This window comes from Alexandromys fortis, unplaced genomic scaffold (genome assembly GCF_014885135.2).
Source record: "Alexandromys fortis isolate MF-2015 unplaced genomic scaffold, M_Fortis_MF-2015_v1.1 scaffold_90, whole genome shotgun sequence".
Lineage (NCBI taxonomy): Eukaryota > Metazoa > Chordata > Mammalia > Rodentia > Cricetidae > Alexandromys > Alexandromys fortis.
The window spans coordinates 2,062,067-2,077,856 of record NW_026067985.1 but is presented as its reverse complement, the minus strand read 5'-3'; positions in this window follow the sequence as shown (position 1 = coordinate 2,077,856).

Here is a 15,790-nt window from a genome sequence, read left to right as displayed (position 1 = left end):
TCATCTTGTCATGTAGCAGTCTCCATAAAGCTGCAGCAGCAAGGCCTTCTGAAGCTCAAGACTGTGGGTTTCCTGGATGGCAGATGCTTCCTCCAGGCATTGGAAGTTTCTCTTAGAGCTCACTCCTGTTTCCCGAATCTCACATAGCTTCTCATTCCCTGCTACCCCTTGACCTGAGCCCATGGAGTCATGGTTCCTTTACTGAGGGTTCCAGGTTCTTGCCTGAATAGCCTTTTGGATCTGTTGTCTTCTGGGTCTGGTTGGCACACACAATGTTCCAGATGCTTCTGCCACCATCACAGATGGCAGCTGTCATGTTCCTGACTGGATGGAGATACAGTCGTCCACTGAGGCCTCTGGACCTACCTGCCCTTCTTATGTCTATTGAACACCCAGCTCCATTTTGTAGTTGGCTTTCATCTAGAAAGTTCTCCCAGCTTGAGGGTCTCAAACCAGGCCAAACCTGGGCCTCGCAGGCCTCTAGAGAGCACAGGTGTCTATGGATGGTGCCCTCCTGACTGGATCCTCCAAGAGTGGCCACTGCCCCATCCTGGCACCCATCACCAGAGTCGTGGACCCTCCTGCCTGCTGCAGGGTCATCAGAAAAACCAGAGCACAGGGTAGGAGGAACCAGTGCCCTTCCCAAGCTGTCAGCCTAGCTTTCCAATCTGTCTGCCCCTACAGACTTCGAGTTTTTAAAGCAATACTTATTTCTTATTTTTAATTACGTTTATGTGTGAGTCCAGGTGACTGGGAAGGCCAGATGCATCAGATCCCCTGGAGCTGGAGTTACAGCTATTGTGAACTGCCCCGTGTGGGTGTTTGGACTGAACTTTTGTCCTCTGTGACAGCAGTATAGGCTCCTAAATGTAGTTCTGGCGGGTGTCCTTTGGGGGAGAGGGAAAAATAGGCGCAGAACCAATGATGGAGGCACAGAGAACAGTTGGAACAACAAGCTTAGCTTATTTCAGTAAAGGGTAAGCCTTATATATTCCCTATCTTCCCCAGGGTAGGGGATCCACCAAGCTGGCATCTGCTGAGGTGATGTGGTCGCTGTCCCTAGGTCTGTGTCATCTCTTTTCTGTTGACTGAGGTTTTCTGTCCCACCAGGTCCCACAGCCGTTTAGTCCCAAAGAAATCACACAGAGGTCTACATTAGTTATAAAACTATTGGCCCGGTAGCTCAGGCTTCTTATTAACTCTTATAACTTATATTAGCCCATTATTCTTGTCTATGTTAGCAACGTGGCTCAGTACCTCTTTTGGTGAGGCAGTCACATCTTGCTTCCTCTGCAGCTGGGTAAAGACTGCAGAATGGGCTTTCCTCCTCCAAGAATTTTCCTGTTCTTGTTGCCCGCCTCTACTTTCTGCCTGGTTGTCCCACCTCTACTTTTTGTCTGGCTATTGGCCAACCAGCATTTTATTAAAATACAATTGACAGGGTACAAACCATTATCCCACAGCAATCCCCCCCCTTTTTTTTTTAAAAAAAAGAACAAGAACTCTGAATCTAATCTCCTTTGTTTACCTTTTCTCCTGACCATTATCCATAACAACTTGTAACCAATATTCTAAACAAAGGAAAATATCTATAGTCCATTTTTTGGGAATGTGGGTGTAGTTTTTTAGGCTACATCCTGCTGGCTGGGGGCACTGATAATCTTATGGGGACCTAAAGAAATTTAGAATTATCATCAAGTCAGGAGTATCCTGTGAGGCTTCATCATCTCAGGCAGCAGTCTTGAATCTGTTCTGGATGTAGAACTTAGACATCTGGGCCATCAGCTCCTATCGGAGATTTTCAGGTCTTCCTTGATCAAACCTGATTTTTCTTAACTCAGAATGAATCCATAGCCTCTCATTTTCTGTGGAAACAAAAGCAAAACCTCTTCTCCAAAATAATATATCTTTTGACTTCAATTTTGAAGTCAAGGCATTTACAAATTATGTTTTATTAATCCAGCAGCATTTATATTTAAATGTCTTTTAGCAGCTGTTGCTACTTCCTCAGCTGTCAAGCAATTTGAAGACAGCATAATAATATACAGTGTCCAGACTCTGTGTATTTTCCATCTTTATGTGGCTTTACTTTAAATTCTGTTTCTTTTATTTTTACTTTTAATTTTTGGCTGTTTGAGACAGGTTCTCTGTGTATCTTTGGCTGTCCTAGAACTCCCTCTGTAGACCAGGACAGCCAAAACAATCCTATACAATAAAGGAACTTCTGGAGGCATCACAATCCCTGACTTCAAACTCTACTGCAGAGCTACAGTACTGAAAACAGCCTGGTATTGGCATAAAAACAAACAAGAGAACCAATAAAGCCAAATCAAAGACAAATGGTGCTGGCATAACTGATGTCAACATGTAGAAGAATGAAAATAGATCCATATCTAAAAAAAAAAAGAAAATAGATCCATATCTATCGCCATGCACAAAACTCAAGTGCAAATGGATCAAAGACCTCAACATGAAGCCAACCACACTGAACTTCATAGAAGAGAAAGTGGGAAGTACACTTGAATGCATTGGCACAGGAGACTGTTTCCTAAATATAACCCCAGTAGCATAGGCACTGAAAGAAATAATTAATAAACGGGACCTCCTGAAACTGAAAAGCTTCTGTAAAGCAAAGGACACGGTCAGAAAGACAAAATGGCACCCTACAGAATGGGAAAATATCTTCACCAATCCCACATCCAACAGAGGGATGGTTTCCAAAACATACAAAGAACTCAAGAAATTGATCATCAAAAGATCACATAATCCAATTTAAAAAAATGGGGTACAAACCTAAACAGAGAACTCTCAACAAAGGAATCTAAAATGGCTGCAAGACACTTAAGGAAATGCTCAGCATCCTTAGTCATCAGAGAAATGCAAATCAAAGCAACTCTGAGATTCCATCTTACACCTATAAGAATGGCCAAGATCAAAAGCACTGATGACAACTTATGCTGGAGAGGATGTGGGGTAAAGGGAACACTCTTTCATTGCTGGTAGGAGTGCAAACTGGTACAGCCACTTTGGATATCAGTATGGAAATTTCTTAGAAAATTAGGGAACAACCTATCTCAAGACCCAGTAATACCACTTTTGGGTATATACCCAAAAGATGCTTAATCATACCACAAGGACATGTGTTCAACTATGTTCATAGAAGCATTGTTTATCATAGCCAGAACCTGGAAACAACAAATGCCCCATGAGTGAAGAATAGATAAGGAAAATGTACATTTACACAATGGAGTACTACACAGCAGAAAAAAATAATGGCATCTTGAAATTTGTGGGCAAATGGATGGATGTAGAAAACATCATATTGAGTGAGGTAACCTAGACCCAGAAAGACAAATATCCTATGTGTTCACTCATAATTAGCTATTTGAAATAAAGCAAAAAACAAAAACCAGCCTACAATTCACAATCCCAGAGAACCTATACAACAAGGAGGACCCTAAGAGAGACATACATGTATCTACTGTGCATGGGAAGTAGAAAAAGACAAGATCTCCTGAGTAAGTTGGGAGCATGGGGACCTCCAGAGAAGGTATAAGGGAGGGGGAGAGGAAAGGAGGGGCATGGAGAAAAATAAATAGCTCAATAAAAACAATAAAAAATCAAAGAAAGTAAGCTTGCTGTGCAATTTGGGCCTGAGTAACAGGGTTGACATACTTCCCCCTGCCCATGAACTCGTCATGAGTTACAGGAAGATTATGTTGTATATTAATATGAGCCTGTGATTTGGCCTGATCGTCATAGGCAGAGCGCCAGTTAAGAAAGACCACAGACTCTAAGACAACCTTCACTTATGGTACCAATCGTAGTAGGTAAAACCTGCTCAAAGTACAGTGAACTGGGACCAGACTCATCGGCTGCTTTGTGAATGAGGGAGAGACTGGCCAAGGGAGTGGGGTCTCTGACTGAACGGCCACCTTAGGGCCCGTGTTCACCAGGAAGGCCATGGTTAAACCCTGTGCTATCACAGTTGAGATGCTTGAGCCGTTAGCAGGGTAAATCCCTCCATGGGGGCTGTGGGGGAGGCAGAGCCACCCGCTGTGCAGAGGGGAACAGGGGAAACTGACAGGGGCCTGGGCAGGGGCGTTATTTTCTTCTTTTCTATATCTTCTGTTTTCTCTGCCTCTTCCCCCCTTCCTTTTCCTTTCTCTTTTTCTGTGGCCTCCTCCTCCTCATCGGAGTTAGAGAGATAGCAGACATTGGTGGCTTGGAGGTGCTGCATAAATTGACATCACATAGTCTGACAGTCTTTGTTGCGGGCCTTCATCACCTCCTCCGCCCAGGAGGATCTTAGACTAACGATTATCGCCAGCAAAATATGAACAAAGGGTCACTCCTGAGGCTACCTCTCTCTTTCTAGCCAGAAACAAAACCCGCACCCAGAGATCGGGTGCCACATATTCTCTGGGGAGATCCATGGAGCTAACACCACGGCCTCCGTCCAAATTTTTCTAGGTCTGCAGCTCTGGCACGAAGCCCTCGGCTGGTTAAATGGGACCTTAGGGCCCCGTATGAGCCTCCTTACAATGAGAAGGGAGATTTCCCATACCAGCAAAGCATGACCAATGACAGGGAAAGCGAAAGGGTGTGTCGAACCCAAGTAGGGAACTTGCGTGGTGTTTGAATCCACGGCCATATGCCCACACCGTGTCTCCGGATGGGGGTCGACTGTCGGGTTGGAACTTTTTCCTGAGGCGTCAACTCTTGCGTGTTTGGAAGAGAGGGGTCCCTCAGTGGGACCAAAGGAACACTCAACACAGAGTTGCCTTCTCACCGAGAAATCAGCGCCACAAGCAGGAAAATGGGATCTATCGGGCCGAGATGCAAAAAATGAACACAAGATTGGGCCTCTTGGGCCGAATGTAGTGGCGACAGAAAAGGGCAAAAATGATGGCCAAAAAAATTACTGAGGCAGCGACAACAGTGACCGCAGCCCCCAGGCGGGCTCAATACCCATGTGAGGCCCCCCGTTGCAGGTCGCCAGATGTAGCAGGGTCCCAGTGCAGACAGAGCTACTTGGTCTGGGCTTGTCTCACAGACCCATAAGAATGAGGACTGTGTTCCCAGCATTAATGACACAGGGGAAGAAAGGTCGCTAATACTTTTACATTTCTTCTGACGTGATTCTAGATTTACGGAAGGCTCCCACGTACACCCCTTGCCTTGCTTGGACTTCCCCACAGGTCCATTATGTGTCCCAGGGTCCAATCCAGGACCCCATGCGACTCACACTCCTCCCGTCTCCTCCGATCAGCACTATTTCTCAGTCTTACGTTTGTTGTGTGACCACGAGCCAGGCCAGTTATTTAATTGTGGTTTGTCCCCTCCATCTGGATTGGCCACCTCGTGTTTTCTTGTGATTAAATTGCATTTCGTGGCAAAACTAACGTAAAAGCGATATGAGCGCTCTCCACAGCGTCACGTGGTCGGGATGATGTTTCTGTTGTCATGAGTGATGCTCACCCTAACTTGTTGGCTAAGGTGGCGTTTTTTCCGAGTTTCTGCTCCCCACTGTTGATCTCCCCACCCAAATACTTTGAATGGAATAGCGTCTGCCAGGGAAGAGCAAGCACTGCTCGACACTATCCACCAGATGGCAGCCTTCACCGCTGTATCTTCATGGCAATAGCCCCACGTTAGGAACCCGGTCCTGAGCACGGAGACTTTTGTGGGGCTGGTGGGACGCTACCAGAGGAGCCCTGGCTTGGGTGGACAGCCGAGGTGACAGACTCTTGCATGATGGCTTTGAAGAACAACCTGACTTGGTAAATCTATAGGCTGCAGTAGACTTGTTGAGCAAACTGGGCTGCTGTGGGGGTGGAGGGTGAGAGTGTGCAAGCGTGCTTGCGTGCGTGCGTGCGTGCGTGCGTGCGTGCGTGTGTGTGTGTGTGTGTGTGTGTGTGTGTGTGTGTGGTAGAGGGAATGGGAGGTTTCTACTGCTATTTCAATACCTAGCAATCTGCTCAGAATTTCAGAAGTAGAAACATCCTTCCCATGGTCGCCTGCCACCTACCACCACCTGCCTTGGGAAAGGCTTGTGGTCGGTCACTCATGGAGTGGGAAGGGACCCCCAGGTGTGAAAGAACACTTGGTAGTCATAGAGATTATAGGCTTGGGTCAAACCAGGCATGGAGGATAGCCTTCGTGTTTGAAGTGTAATTCAGGGACTGTTAAAATTGCTTCCCCTGCACGGGGGCATGAGAGAATGCGAAGACAATACTTGTGCTGAGTTGGAGCTGGGTTGTGTTTGTCAAAGCACAAGGAATTTGACGTTTAAAATGAGCACACTTTAAAAAATTCAACTCCCCCACACACAGGCCAAGGGTCAACCTCAGATGGTCATCCACCTTGTATTATGAGACAGGGTCCCTCATTTTGGCCTGGAGCTCACCAAATGAGGTAGGCTAGCTAGCTGGTAAGCCCCAGAATTCTGCTTGTCTTTGCCCCCCCTCCAGTTATGGGATGATATGGGTGCAGCCATATGCCTATAATTACAGTGAGGTCCCCACGATTGCATGGCATGCACCTTGCAGACTGAGCTATCTCCCCAGCCTCCTAAAGCTCACTTTTGCTTCTGGTCAAAGCACACAGCATACATGATTTACCATCTTAATGTTTTTTTTTTTTTAATTTATTAACTGTGTGTCTCTGTGTGGGTCCAGGTGTGTGCTAGGCTCTCTGGGCTTGGCCTGATGCCTCATGGAAAGAGGGATGCCTTGAACCAGGGCCCACGAGTCAGAATGACCCTCTCCTAGGCTGGCGAGATGGCTCTGTGGATCAAAGCCTTGCCACCAAGCTTGGTGGTCTGATTTCCATCCCGCGGACCCACATGGTGGAAGGAGAGAATGGACGCCTGCAAGCTGTCCTCTGCCCTCCACATGTGTGCTGTGGCATGTGGTCACCCACCCAAAATAAATAAAAAAACGTAACATGTTGGCTCTCCCCTATTAGAATGTGCGATCTCCTAAGGAAGTATTAGATCTCCTAAAAAATGACCACTGCTCGGCACATGACCGTGTGGCCACTGGCCAGCCCCTGAGCTTTCTTTCCGTGCTTCAACCCTGGAGAAAATGTCTTCCCGTTCCTTCAGTTCCTTTCAACTGCTATTTATCATTGTTTCAGATGTCTGCACCTGTGGTCTGCTCTCTGCCTTCAACAGCGCAGAAACACGGAGACCACAAGCAACACGGGAGAAGCCGCCGGTGTCACTGCTCTGGTCAAGGTGTGCTGTTGGCTTCACATGGTGAAGAAGAGGGTGCAGGCAGAACACCAGCTGGTCACTGTAGTGGTCACTCTCCAGGTAAGACTCTATGGGTGTACTGATGACAGTGTGGATCAGTCCTTTCTTAAGGACAGCACCCTAGGCACCCACTTAAAAGCTCCATCTGGTCTCCTCTCCGGATTTTGTTATGAGAGGTTGCGGAGTCTTCCGTGGCTCCAGGGATGTACCTGACTCGGCTTGGTGAGGGAACAAAGACAAGACACAGCCAGAGAAAAAGCTAGAATCCAATGGATTAGGTTCTCTGATGGAGACGCTGCAACCCTGAGGAAGCAAGGTGCTTTTATGATATAGAGTTGAAAGGAGGGTGGTTATTGCATAGGATGAACAAGGAGGCGGGGTTATTACGGCATACAAGGAGGCGGGATTATTGCACACACTGAACAAGGAGGCGGGGTTATTGCACATAGCATACAAGGAGGCGGGGTTATTGCACACAGTATACAAGCAGGTGGGATTATTGCACACAGTATACAAGCAGGCGGGGCTATTGCACACAGTATACAAGCAGGTGGGATTATTGCACACAGTATACAAGCAGGTGGGGCTATTGCACACACTGAACAAGGAGACAGGCTTAGCTAACCTAGGTAGGAGCAGTCTCTGTACAGGAATAGTCTTCAGTCTGTAAGCACAGGGGAAAGCTATGGTGGGCATTTTCTGCACATACTGCCAGTATCCACCCATGAACCAGAGGAAGGCTCAGCGTAGGGGGAGGGGACTTCACTGTTTTCCCACAGGTCTGAGGCGATGGTGTGCCCACATCAACAACACACATTCGCTGAGGACTTCCTTCACTCGGTGCCTTCCCTACTCCCTACATTCCTGACTTTTGTTTCTTAGATGTTTGGGGAGGATCCGCATGCTTCTCAGCTCATGCACAGTTTGCCCCAGTGCTCAACGTCAGGATGGTAAAAGTCATAGTAGCTGCTATGCCCAAGAGAAACAAAAAGGAGCGTTCTGGCAAGTTCAAGGAATTGAAGCCTCGGAGGTCATCAGGGATCATCTTTGCAGTACCATCAGCAGGCGAAACTCCTTGATGCTAAGTCTTCTGCCGTCTGGGATGGACTGGTGTGATTGGCCTCATCCACACCACCATCTCCTGGAAGCCATGATTTCATGCACACTATCATTGTGTGGGTCCCTACGCCCCAAAGGGAGATCCCAATGAATTCCCTATTATCCTATCTAAATCATAGGGCTGTAATGTGTTCTAGTTGAGCAGAACCCATTGGGACTCCACGTGGTTAGAGCTTTGAAAAGATGGATAAACAGGTATAGGAGGATGTGACCAAGACACTGGATAAAAAGGCACAGGTCCCGGTATAGCTCTCCCCAGACCAGTCTTATGGGCTTGATACAATTACCAGACACAAAGTGGGCAGTGCTGAAAGAGCCAAGATTTCCCCTTTGGCTACTAATCCCACACATCCACACAGGCTCCCTCTGCTGGTCTGGGCCACATTCGTGACCTCAGTTTGATTCTTGGGGCTGCATGGTGGAAGGGGAGAGCTGATTCCTGGAGAGTGTCCTCAGATCTCACCATGGACATCATGGTACATGCACCCCCCCCCAACACACACAATAATAAACTTAATAGAATATTTGGACATAAAACAAGATTTAGCAGTGGATGTAACAAACAACTGTGACTTTGAAGTAAACAAGGAACAGCCAGGTGGTGAACTACAGGACAGATGTGAGGAAATACCGGAATGTTACTCACGGAGACAGGAGACATGCAGAAGGTTCCCAGAGCCTGGGAGGGACGATGGGTACATTGCAGTACATTGGAGGCTTTTTAGTAGGAGCGGGAGAGATAATTGGTCAGAGATGCAATACAGAGTATTGTTTTTTTATTAATAAAAAATACGAATCTTGAGGCTTGAGATGTATTTCCACCCCCGACCATGAACCCTTGTGACCGTGCAACCACAGGACACAGACACGGACAGACAGACAGACAGACAGACAGACAGACAGACACACACACACACACACACACACGTGCATACCAGGCAAAAACCCAAGAGTAAGTGCAGATGACTATATTATTACGGGGGGGGGAGACTTTAAGGCAGATGGTACTTTTAGAAATAAAGAGGCATACAACACAATGTTAAAAGGCTCAATTCACAAGGGAGCTAGAATAATTTTAAACTCGCATGCACTTAACACAATGCCCAAACCCACAATTACAGTGGGATATTTTAACATACCTCTCTACGTGATTGAGAGCTGAAACACACAAAAAAGTAATGAAGAAAGGGGAAAGACGGGGACAGATAATTAACAACTGAGATCTAATGGACATGCTGAGAAGCCACAATTAGAGACAATGTGGCCTTCTCAGGATTTGGAAAATATAATCATAGCCTGCAGAGTCAGCCTCACCGGTTACCAAGGCACTGGCGAGGGCCGTAGAACAGAGGATCCTGGGACCACGGCTGCCTGGCAATTTTCCACCCTCCTCCACCCCCGATTCCCACTCCCACGTTCTTTGCCGCTCTTGGCGGCGGGGTAGGCCTAATATGAGTGGGCGTGGCCCAGGCCTCAGACTCTGTAGGAATCCATCAAACAGGCAGATGGGGTGGCCTTGCCTTCCACCAGTCAAGCAGCCGGTAGTGAACAGAGATGTGGAGTGGAACAGAGGTCATGCTTTGGATCCTGGGAGCCTCCTCATGGACTGTCAGTCTGCTTTGGGGATGGGCTTGTGGGGGTCGGGTCTGAGTGCTTCCTGCCCATCAGCCCTCAGGTGCTCTGATAAGTCAGCAGACGGACGGACGCACGTGTAAACCCTCCAATGGAGAGGCGTCCTGGCGTCCGGAGCTAAGGAAGACCGCAAAGCCTCTGCTCCCAGAAAAATTCCGCCAAAGCAAGTGTAACAACTCTGCTCAGGCGGGTGTTGGGGGTTCCCCAGTGAAAGCATTACAGTTCTGTTCCCCTCTAGCAAAGCTGTCACAGCTGGGCTCTGCTCCCCCAAAGTGTCACAGCTGGGCTCCCGGCTGGCGACAGTGCCACACCGCACAACGAACCTCTCTCAAGAGATTTACTGGGAAAGAAGAATCCAGGGGGTGGCTGCCTCTAGGGTGAGAAGCAGCAACAACTGAACAGAAAACAGAGTTTACACGAGGGGGGAAGTTTTTCCAGGGTGGCTTGGGATTGGTGGGTTTTCGTAGCTTGATTCTGGAGCAAGCTAAGGGACTGGTGGGATTTCAAGCCCCGGTTCTGGGGTCCTGGGGTCAAGTCAGGGTCAGGGTGTTTTTCCTTGGCCCTTTTTACTCTATACCTTGGAACCCAGTGCATTTGTGAAGCCATCAGAACCCATGTGTGTGCAAAGTATGTGTGTAGCCATATCCCTGTGGGACAGACAAATCCAGGTCATCACCTGTTTTTGCACGGTTTGGGAAGCTTTTATTTTTATTTTCCAGCAGAATTTTAAGATTTATGGGAAAACTGAGAGATTTCTCATCTATGCCACTCCCTCCGCAGACAGACTCTCTGTCAAGGGTAGTTCATGGGGTGATGCTGCCAACAGTTAGGGTGGATCCTTCTGCCTCAATTTACCCAACTTAAAAATGTCCTCATGGTCGTGCCCAGGTTGTCATTATGTGATTCTAGATTCTCTTAAGTTGAAAAGACTACCATGCAGGAATCTTTCTTTTATCTCCATGCAGCTGCCTTTTCTAGAACATTCAAGAGTCAGAACCATACGGTGTGTGGTCTTCCACACAGCTTCTCGTAGCTGTGCGCAGTTAACTTCCGTCGTGTCTTTTCACACCTTGGCAGCTCGTTGCGTTTGAGTGTCGAACGCTGACAGTCCCTGCTGGGTTGTCTTAGCCTACTCATACCTTCACTACCTAGAGAACATGGGCGTTTGGCAGTTATGAGTGAAGATGTTATAAGCATCCAGGTAAAGGGTTTCTATGGACAGAAGTGAGGGCTTTTCTTTGTCTGTGGGCCGGTGAGGCTGCTCAGGGAAAAGGCAATTGCAAGCTTGACAACTTGCATTTGATTCCCTGAACCCACATGGAGGAAGGAACGAACTGAGTTCCAAAAGTTGCCCTCTGACCCCTACATGAGTGCCAAAGTATGCAGCCACCCTAAATATAAATTTAAATATGTGTTTATTTGTTTATTTATGAGGCAGGATCTCATACCCCAGGCTACTCTCCAGCTCCCCATATGGCAAAGGTGACCTTGTACTTTGAGCCCTCTTCCCCACTCCTTCGGTGCTGGGATCACAGGCATGTGTCACCGTCTGTGACTAATGCAGGCTGAGGATGGACCTTAGGGCGTTGTGCATGCTGGGCAAGCCTCTGCCAACTGAGCTGAGCCTTGGAAAGTATTTAACTCTTTGAGCAAATAGCAGATGTAGCAGACGCCAGACTGTGGGAGGGCTTCACCTTAGCTTTACAGAAACCACTCGCTGTCTCTCAAAGAAGCTGTGCCATTTTGAATCCCCCAGCAGTGGCCAAGTGTCCCTGTGGGACCACCATCACTAATTTGCATATCTTCCTGGTGACGTAAGGCATGGCCTACTTTCATGCGCCTCTCTGTCTGTATGCTTTCATTAGTGATGTTTCTGTTAATGTCTTTGCCCATTTTTAAAATCAAGCCATTGATTGACTTAAACTTAGTGCCCAGGTGTGGGAGGAGGGAGGGTTGAGTATTTTGGCTCCTGGTTCTGGAGGGCTCTGGGCATCATGGTGGAGAAGGCACAGGGAGGAGGTCTGTCTTTGGTGGTGGGAGCTGAGACTGTAGGATAATGAGGAAGATTTCTCACGTGACTGCAGTCTGGGCAGCAGAGATGGATAGAAGCCGCAGAGCCTGCCCACCATGAGCTACATCCCCAAGGTTTCCACGCTCCCCCAAAGTGCTTCCAGCTGGGACCAAGTGCTCATGGGGATTTTCACATTCCAACCGCAGCCCCGGGCGTGAGAGGAGCCCTGTGCATTTTGGTGACGTTCTGTTGTAATTTGTAGATACTTTCTCTGGTCTGTGCTGTGTCTCCTTGTTCCCTTGGCAACATCTTTGGCAGAGCACAGATATTTTATCTGAACGATCAATAGATAAGAGAAAACAGAGACTGGTCTGGAGCCTCCTACGTCCACCCCGGGATCATAACCCGAGACAGGGTTTCTCTGTGTAGCCCTGGCTGTCCCGGAACTCACTCTGTAGACCAGGCTGACCTTTGAACTCACAGAGATCCACCTGCCTCTGCTGGGATTAAAGGTGTGCACCACCATTCCCAGCCTCAAAAGCACCATGACGGTGGCTGTCATGGTGTCTCTACAAGTGATCTCATGCCCTCTGTGGGAAAGTCAAGGATCCCTAAATGCCTGCTGCCAGCTCGGATCTCTGTTGCCTTCTTCTCCTCTCCCTACTCTGCTTGGTAACAGGCACAGCTTTTGATTCCTCGGTGACCACGGATCCTGCCTATCCATCCAGCCCTTTCTCAGAGAGTCTCCCTGGGCTCACAAGAGATGGGTCTGCCATCGTCCACCCAGCACCCCTCACTGAGGCCACCCACAGCAAACCCAGCGAGACTGTCCCTACCCGCTGGTGAAGGCCTGTGGGACTCTGGAGGGTCAGACATTCAAGGTCATCCTCTATTACATAGCAAGTGTGGAAGTCAGGGCTAGCCTGGGCTGCAGGAGACCTTTGGTTCCTCCTCCCACCCCTCCTCCACTCCGTCCCCTGTCTCTCCCTCTCCCATTTATTTTACTTTCTCCTTTCCCTCCCTTCCTTCTCCCCTTCCTCTTCCTGTCTCCCTCTCGCCTTTCCTTCTCTTCCCTAATCAACTCCCGGTCCAACCCATCTCTTCCTCCTTAGCCTGACCTCTCAAATTGGGGGGGGGGATGAGGCACCCATTTGTCCTGCTGTGCAGTGTTTGGTCCCCTCATCTACTGGTCCCACATTTTCTCCATCAGGGGACTCTTCCCACTGAGGAGGTCCTGGGCAGCTGGAGGGAGTGATGTCAGTCTGAACTCCAGGGAGAGGGATCTTCTCAGATCGCCCTAGTCTGCTTGGGTGGCCTCACAGGAACAGAGAAGCCCAAGGACTACATCCCTTGCGGACAAACGTCATACTAGGCTCAGCATGGTTCGTGTTGAACAGTAGACTCTTGGACACTAATGACAGACACTGAGCACTAACTGGGGGCGGGGGGGCTGCCCCGTCTCAGTTTCCATGGTAGCAGTCACCCCGGAGGGCATCTTCCTCTTCGGCGTGTCCCACTGCCCTCCAGTTTTCCTTGTCAATAGTGCGCCTCCTTCCAACCCCAGGGCCTTTGCACCTGCATTCCACCACTGTAGCTCTGCAGTCTCATATTTCCGGAGTCACCTCGCTCAAAAATTACCTGCTGGGCACGCTGGATGGAGCCAGACCCACGCTGGCCCAGAAGCGATGTAACCTCAAGTCAGTGAGTCCCAGAAGAGGGGCCTGAAGAGCCTGCATCAGGTGCATCCATCCCCAAGCCCAAGTCAGAGTGGAGTTCATGTCCTTCTACACATGGCCAGCAGGTGTCGCCACAGACCGGGCAGCGGCCAAACTGGCCCTTGGTCACCTGAGCAGCTGAAGCCTGGGATGGGGATGAGAGGGAGGGTTGAGGTAGCCCAGGAGGGGCTGGCAGAGCCTTGCTTGTGGCCAATGCCATGTGTAAGACCTTTTCTGCTCTGGTGGGGTCGTAAGGCCCTTGGAATGCGTTCCTGAGGACCCTGAACTATGGCAAGATCATCCCTGCCCTGCTCCAGACAAGCGGGCCTCTCCTACCTCCATCCACAGAGGTAACTAGAGAGGATCAGAGAATCGGTGCCCTCTACCCTAGGCCACACAGTACTCAGTATGCCTGGGGCAGGGGAGTGAGCTGGCTCCCGAAGAGGGAAAGCCACTTAGTAGGGGTCACATTGCCTGTTTGTGGTGAACCCAAGACCTGAACATAGTCTGGATTGTGAGTGTATTTTTATCATTTTTAATTTATTTTATTTTATGTGTATAGTGTTCTTCTTTCTGCGTATATGTCTGGGTATCACGTGTGTCCCTGGGCCCTGAGCCATCAGAGAAGGGCATCAGATGTCCCCAGAACTGGAGTTATAGGTGCGCTTGTCACAGAAGCAGATCAAAGGAAGCGGCCTAGGTCCTGTGACATCATCAGTGTCAGGAAGGCCAGTTCCACAGACTCTTCCAGAAGGACCTGGCCTACTTCATTTTGTTTTTCTGAAAACACAAAGGCCCATCATGCTGAACAGTCAGAGCCACAGCCTGTTGGTCCCTCAAGTCCCCCTGACTTCAGTGCGGGCAGCCGCGCCCCTCGTGCATGGGTGTGGGGGCAAATGTGATCTCTCGGGGAAAACCTGAACATCAGCACTCCTGGCTCCTGTGTGTGCCCATTGCCATGGTAACTGCTGACACCACCACCCACCCATGAACCCCTCGACTGTCGGGCCCCAGCCCTGCTTCCACGAGGATGGATGGCCACTTGCTTGCATACTATCCCTCCACATCTGTGGCCTTTGTGTCTGTGGGCGCAACCGACTGTGGTTTGGAAATCGAAAATTCAACAGCTGCATCTACACTGCACACAGACCATGTTCCTTTCAGTCGCTGCAGCCCACGCAGGCTGGGGGAGATAAGTACCAGGAAAACTCTGCAGGTTCTATCTGAACACTGGACTCTTGTGATAAGAGGCTCGGGCCCACACTACCTGCATGGCACTCCGGAGCCGACCCCTGTGGATGCCGTGGGGCACTGTAATGCCCTCTGCTGTCCCCTGGAGACTTGGCATCTCAAGTGAGTCTAGCCACCCCGGCTCTCTCTTGTCCATAGTCCTGGCCCTCGCAGCTGGAGAGGGTGCATTTCTTGCCTGGTGTGGATCTGAGTTGCCAGGGAGACGGGGCCAGTGGTGGGGACGCCACTCCCCCTGCCCTCATTCCCAGCTGGAGGCTTCCATGGTGATCCTCTGTTTTCTGAGAGATGGATGGCGCTGCTTCTGGCTCATCTCCCGGCCTAGTAGGGGATGTGAACACAGAACAGGGTTCAGGGTGCTCGGAGGGCCTGGCCTGCTGGCATCGGAATGGGGCCGGCAGCCCTTGTCATTTCTCTGTGTCTGTTGAGGGCTGCGGTTGTCTGCTGGGAAGCCGCTCAGATCACAATACTCCGCAGCCCCCATTGCCAGCCCCAGGTGTGTCAGGCCCTGGCTTCCCTCAGCTGAGGTATCCCAGTTGAGCCCTTTGGGGGTAAAGATGGGAACTGAGAACTCACACTCTGTGTGGACATACTGGGCTATGCCAGGCTCCTTGAGAGCAAGGATGGCCAGGTGGCCAAGCCAGGCTGCAAGCATGGCTTTGCTCCTCAGCGCTGAGCATCCCTGGGAGGGTCACTTGACTACTCTGAGCTCCAGTGTCTTCCTCTGTCTAGTGAGCCATGGAATATCTACTTCATATGGCTACTCCACAGGCTTTTAAAATACCTGAGATTATTTTCTCTGCTTCC